The sequence below is a fragment of the Elephantulus edwardii genome, unplaced genomic scaffold, assembly GCF_000299155.1.
Source record: "Elephantulus edwardii isolate Elephantulus edwardi_28Jun2011 unplaced genomic scaffold, EleEdw1.0 scaffold00017, whole genome shotgun sequence".
Lineage (NCBI taxonomy): Eukaryota > Metazoa > Chordata > Mammalia > Macroscelidea > Macroscelididae > Elephantulus > Elephantulus edwardii.
Window position 1 is genome coordinate 4623942 of NW_006399767.1, and position 7326 is coordinate 4631267.

The window sequence follows — 7326 nt, forward strand, 5'->3', positions numbered from 1 at the left end:
TACCTGAATCCTTCGCCTTTTCCATTCTCCTACCTGCCTTTGCCTCTTTGAAAGTGTACATACAAGTGAGGGGTGCTGATTCTCTCTGGCTGCACTGAACTCTGAATAAAAAGTTTCTGTTTATATTTGTGTGGTCTTTTTTCTATCTCTAAAAATATGCATGTCTGCTGTCTCATAAAACCATTCATACCATCATAAACTTTGGATCTTAATTTAAATTCAGAGAGAATTCCTTGCTTTGAAGCAAACTAAGATTTGTTTTGTGGTGATACTGTTGTGTTGTTGTTAAGTGCCATTGAGTTGTAGGCGACTCATAGCGACCCTCTGAACGAAAGTCCTCAACACTTGTGTGACTTCCATCCTTTCTCCAGGTTCATAGGGTTTCCGGAGGCAAGCTATTTACGGAAATGGATGCAACTCCTGCTTCCAAGCTTGTTTGAATCAGAGAGCTCCCTACACCCAACACTGTCCACCACGGGTAACCATTACTGCATTTGACACATCAGTGTCACAGTGTTCCGCTTCATAGCAACCACAAGTTACCTCTGTATGGCAAGTGGACACATGGGCTATATGACCTAGAAGAATGTTTGACCAAAAACAATGAAAAAACAGGCCTGAGGATTAGAGTCACCCACCTTTGGCTTGGTAGCATCACTTTCGGTCCACTAGGCCAACTGGTCTCTCTCTCTGTTGTTAAGTGCCGTCAAGTCATAGGCAAATAGAGACCCTCTCTTTGAATGAAAATCCTCTACACTTGCGTGACTTTCATCCTGGTGATAGTAGGTGGCACAATATTTGAGATGGATCATTATACCTTTGTTGTTAGATGCCGTTGAGTCAAGTATGACTCATAATGGCCCTGTGAACAACAGATCTGAATCTTGTCTTGTCCTGTGCCATTCTGATAATCCCTGATATACCTGAGCCCATTGCTACGGTCACTGTGTCAATCTATGTCATTGTAGCTCTTTTGTCTCTCTTATCCTTCACCATTACAAATATTATGTCTTTTTCCAAGAAATGGCCCTTGATAACAACATGTCCAACTATGTAAGATGAAGTACCATCTTCACCCTGCTGGCACTTTCTCTAAGTAATATTTATTTGTTCTTTTGACACTATTCTTCTCCAACACCACAATTCAAAAGCATCCATTATTTTTCTGACATCCTTATTCACTGTCCAACTTTCAGATGCATAATACTTTACTCTTCAAATTAAACTGAACTGTTTAATAGACAGAATTACCTTTTCTATTTCAAGAGCAAATTAATTCATGAGGACAGTTATAAGGATGCCAGAGCTTCAAGAGTCACAGGTCTTTGTTTTCTTATCTGAACCAGTTGATTCAAATTTAGTAACTTGCCTCTTCCTAACCCTCAGGCAAGCCCTGACTCACCCTACTGAAGTGTTGCAACTGGACTTTTTGTAATAACTCCTGCTCTTCCTCCCTTAAGGAGTTTTAGAGAATGTGTTACAGCGTTCACACTCAGATAATTAAAGAACCCTATTTCTGAAACAGTCTGACCTTCTTCTAATAACCATTCAATGTTTCTCTGGAAAAATTTAAGAATGACAAGGACATTTAAAAAGACACAAAACAGCGTATTGGGCATTTTGTTAATATTTACAAATGCAAACATATTTCACTATCTTATAATCTTTAGCCTTTTACATAAATCTACACAGTAATATCTTCATCATATTGTTAGTAACTAAGAAAAAGGCACATTGAAGATTTTTAAAGGCAAAAAAAAATGAAGATGTGCCCAAGAGATCTCAAATTCTACTGTAGAAACTAATTGCACTTATTCTACTTTTCTGGGATGACAAAACATCAGATTTTAAATCTCAGAGAGAAAACAAACCCACCAAACCAGGTTCTAAAAATGGCATTCAAAACTCTTGCCTGAAAACACATTCATCGATTTCCAAACACAGTGTAAATACATAATTTAGGTTTTTGAAACTTAAAGTCCTTATCACAATGCTAACCTCTTTAAATGACTAGATATTTGGCTAAAAAATTAAAATCCTGCATTTCTACCTCCAGTAGGAGAGATGCCTGTGCAGCTATCTGCAGACCACAATTTGAATGGCATTGATGTTAAATTGTAACACAGAGTTTTTCTAAGGATTATTGTTGTTGAGTACCATTGAATTGAAACTGAGGAACAGCTGCCCCTCCAGTTGGTTTTTAGAGGCTGTTAATTACACAGGAGGAGATTGCCTATCCTTCTTCCATGGAGCATCACGTGCTTCAGGGATTGCAGTACAGTTTTCTGCCACTATTTAAAAAACTATATATATATATATATATATATATATATCTATTATGGATTGTCACATCAGAAACGACTTATTGTTGACCCTTTAGCAGTTTTTCAGAGGTTGTAAATCACATAGGAGGAGATTGACTATTCTTCTCTCTTTGAGCACCTGGTGGATTTGAACCACCTGCCTTTGGATTTGCAGCACAACTTCTTACCACTAAGCTGCCAGAGCTATAATTTCTTATTGTTTAATAATATTATTATTATTATTGTTGTTGTTATGTGCCACCGAGCAGCCTGCAATTCATGTTGTTGTTGTTGTTAAGTGTCATAAAGTCTTAGGAGACTCATAGTGACCCTATGAACGAAAGTCCTCGACACTTGCATGATTTTCATCCTTTCTCCAGGTTCTTAGGGTTTCTGGAGGCAAGCTATTTACAGAAGTGGATGCCACTCCTGCTTCCAAGCTTGTTTGAATTGGAGAGCTCCACTCATAGCAACCCTATAATATTAATATATACATTAGTCAAAGCAACTCTATAATATTATTATATATTTGTAGCACAGAGTTTTATTTTATTTTATTGGGTTTAAATCTTTTAGGCACTATATAGGAGAAAGATGGGCAGTCTCCTCTCAGAAATATTTATGGGCTATGAAACCCAATAGAGGGTTGTCATGAGTTTGTACTGACTTGACAACAGTGACTTTTTGCCATATAGTGATACACTATTTTATATAGTTTATAAAACTTATGTAAGCATAAAAAAAATAAATACAGAGGCTTAGGGGCTGCACTGTAGAACTCTGCCACTTTCCTGGGTGTTTACCAGTTTGGGCAAGAACAGTTACCTTCAATTAGCCTCAGGAGAGGAGACAAGTACCCACGTTGGCTGCTAGTACTAACTGAGACTTGGAGGCTTCACTCCTGGAACCTTGCCACTTCTCTGGGCCTTTTCCCTAAGCTAAATATCCTAGGCAGCTTACACCTGGGGAAATGGCCCACTCACAGCAAACTACAGGTCAAGACAGAGAAGTGAACTTATAAAAGCTAGGCAAAGGGAAAGAACAATGTGTTTTGCCCCTTAAAGGACAACTAAATGAGAAGCATGCCACAGGAAATGGGAAACAGGGCTGCCCATACATGATCATCAAGGAAGATCACAGGGAAACTAAATAGGAGGCAATCAATACTTGAAGCCTGAAACTTATTAATAATATCACAACAGTTAAATTGACAAAAATCTACCCAGAAACAACAGAAACTGCCTTACACATACCAAGAAGAACTTTACATAATGTCAAGGAAGCAGCAGGCAGGTTCAAACATTATGAAAAAAACAACACAAGCCTTCTCCTAAAAAAGCAGACCAGATCACAGATCAAATGAATACCCCAGAGACAGGGAAGCAGAAGAAGTATACCAGCATAAAGGCATATGAACTGGTACTGAAGAAGTTACAAATGATGAAAGAAAGAGTTGAAACTATAAATAGATAAAAGAATTTAAAAAATAAATCACAAAACAGAGACTGCACAGCTGACATAGAGATATAAACAAGAGAAAGTAATGAAACTACGATATAGACTATCAAGACCAAAATAATAGAACTTTTCCACGTGCTGGAGAAACAAAAAGAGAGGATAATATCAATGACAGGGACCTTCTAACAATCAAGTCCCCATGTGCATCAAAACATTTTTCAACAGGGTGAAAAGAAAGCCACAGACTGGGGAAAGAAAAAAAAAATACACACACACACACAACACATAAACATTTGCCCATGACATTTCAGATAAAGATCTCTTAATTAAAGTTTACATAGTACCACAGGATCTTGTTGAATTTGTCTTTGCCATATGGATGGGTAGGAGTGTGCAAATAGGGCATGTTATCCTATCAGAAGAGGATTAGCTTGTCTCACTGATCCACCAGGGGATTGACTAGTCTTACCATTAAATTGAGTGATCCTTTAGTAGAATTAGAGGAACCACAAAATTACTTGCTATGCATCAGACAATGGGACAATGACTAAGGATGACAGAAGATGAATTCATTCCTTTGAGTTGCGGTGCTGGAGAAAGTGCTGCGCATACCTTGGATTGCCAAGAGTATAAACAGATCTGTCCCAGAGAGAGTGAAACCAGGCTGCTCCTTGGATACTCTGTCTCACATACTTAGGACATGTTGCCAGGAGGGATCAGTCCTTGGAGTAGGACATCATGTTTGGAAGAGTGGAGGATCAATCCAGGAGAGGAAGATCTTGGATAAGATGAACTGACACAGTAACTGTGGTGGGGGGGGGGGGTCTTGGGAGGGGACAAATCAACAATGAATGAATGGAAATCCAAAGCCTCTGTAAATTTTCACTGAAATTAATAACAAATTTAAATTAAAAAATATATAATTAAGTTAGAGTAAGGATGGTAATGGAACCACCTTACCTCTGTAACTTGATTTGTGCCACTATTAGAACCTCTACTCAGAATATTATTGCTTTTCAATTTTTGACTCATGCACTTTTAACTTGTTAGTTAAATTTGTATCTTCTAGGTGGCAACACTTCCATGATACATCTTCAAGGATATGAATATGTACGGCTAAGCACAATTGATAACAGTGCATCTAAATTCCAAGATCAATCTCCATAATAGTCTATGTGTTTCCTACTGCCAAAGGGGCCCTTTAGAGTAGTGAGAGAAGACCTTCACCCTGAAACCCACAGCGTCCCTTTTCAGCAGGAAGTAGCTAAGAGAATACGCCATCCCCTTTTCCTTATGAATCAGGGTGAAGTCTCTCTCAGGGAGGAGTGATAGGGAATGGCAAGGGACACACTGACAAAGGAGATTAATCAGAACTGGTTTTGACAAGCACTGTGGCAATTGGACAATTAAAACAGACATTGGGGGGGAGAAGAACAAACTGGGGATGAGGGTGGAGAAAACAGTGCAACAATGAATGAATGAAAACCCAAAATCTCTGTAAATGTTCATTAAAACGAATAAAATTTAATTAAAAAAATAAAAGTTGGAAAGGATAAGAAAAGATTAGAACTCTCGTACATTGCTAATAGGATTGAAAATGGTATTACCACTCTGGAAGGCAGTTTGGATTTTCCTCATAAAGCTGAAAAAGGGGAAAAATATGAAAAAAGATCTTATATGACTCAGCTATACTATGGCTAAAAATATACCCCAAGGAAATTGGGACTTAGAAATTAATAGAGATATGCACACCTATATACATAGCAACCTGGTTCACAATAAAAAGAAAATTAAAACAGCCCAAATGTCCATCTCCAAACAAATGGATTGAGAAATTGTGGTACACTCACACAGTGGAATACTATGCAGCCTTCAAGAAACGACAATTTTGGAAAATGCTATATACCCTGGGAGAGTTTAGAGAGCATTATACTGAGAGAAGTAGCCCAGTCCAAAAGGACAAATAGTCAAGCCCAAACTGTCTGTACTACCCTTGGGATTTTACTTTCCTTTTTCATAACCTATGTTGTTGTTGTTGTTATGTGCTGTCGAGTCGTTTCCGACTCATAGCGACCCTATGCACAACAGCCCTAAACCCTGCTCTATCCTGCGCCAACAGCACGGCCTCTGACACACCCATCCCGATTACCCCAGTCACCGAATCAATCCATCTCATAGAGGGTCTTCCCCTCTTGCGTTGTCCCTCAACCCTCCCAAGCATGATGTCCCTCTCCAAGGACCCGTCCCTCCTGGCAACATGTCCAAAGTATGTCAGACGAAGCCCCAGAATCCTTGCCTCCAAGGAGTAGCTTGGTTTAATCCTCTCCAAGATAAATCTGTTTGTTTTCCTGGCAGTCCAGGGTACATTCAGTACCCTTCTCCAGCACGACAGCTCAAAAGCATCCACTCTCCTTCTGTCCTCCCTAGTCATTGTCCAACTCTCTGATGCATAACAAGCGATTGCAAATACCATGGCCTGTATCAGGCGCACCTTAGTCTCCAGAGAACTGTTGCTCCTGAGTACCTTAGAGAGGTCCCTAACAGCAGACTTTCCCATCGCGATACGCTTTTTGATTTCCTGGCTGCTAAAAGGTGCTCATGCATATAAGAATTGAAGAAGTTAAACCAGCTTGAATTTAAATTTACTTTGACAGAAGAAGATAAAATGAAAACAAATTGTGCCTACTCTGCTTTGCCACATGACAGATTTAAAACCCCAGAGGGAAAACTTTCTGACCTGAACCTAAAGCAAGCACTCAGCTCTAACCTCCAAGGAGGGTGAAGTCTCATATACTGAGAGATCTTCCCACAGGCTCAGCAATGCACACTGCAATTTAGTCAAGTCTTTGAGCCTTAGGGTGAGTCTTTACCACATGGGTAGGAGGTCATTCCTAAGAAACTTAAAAAATGCCTGATCCTGTAAACACTGGGGAAGTCTAGAGATAAAGGATTTCGAGTACAAAGAATCACAGTAAATTCAATTGGTTTGGATGTCACAGGATTTCTTGTGTTGGATGCTTTCTGTTCTTTATTATTTAATAAAAGACAAAAGTTTATGTAGGATGGAAAAATTAGATAACAATAATAACAAAAAATGACAACACTAATAATAGCCAACATGGAAATTTATTGTATGCCAGACACTGTATTAAGTATCATTTAATCTTAGAAAAAAATATATGAGGTAGATACAATTACTTATTTCCATTTAACAGGTAAGGAGATAGAAGTATATGCACACTCCCTCAGTGCTGTGGAGTGGAAAACCACTCATAGCTGCTGATCCAGAGGGTTTTCTGGGACTGTGAGTCACATAGGAGACTGCCCATCTTTCTCCAACAGAGTACTGGTCGATTAGAACCACCAGAAAGGGTCAGTAGAACAACACTCTAGGTATTATGTCTTCAGAATTCCTTCATATGCAGACTAGACTCAAGATTAAACAGTAAAATGTACAGTTAAGTTTAAGTATAAACCAGTAACCTCATGTTTGCCTCTATAGATCTGACAGTTTTGAAAGATGGTACTGGTTTTTGTCATGGTTAAAGAGGCTTGTTTTATATAT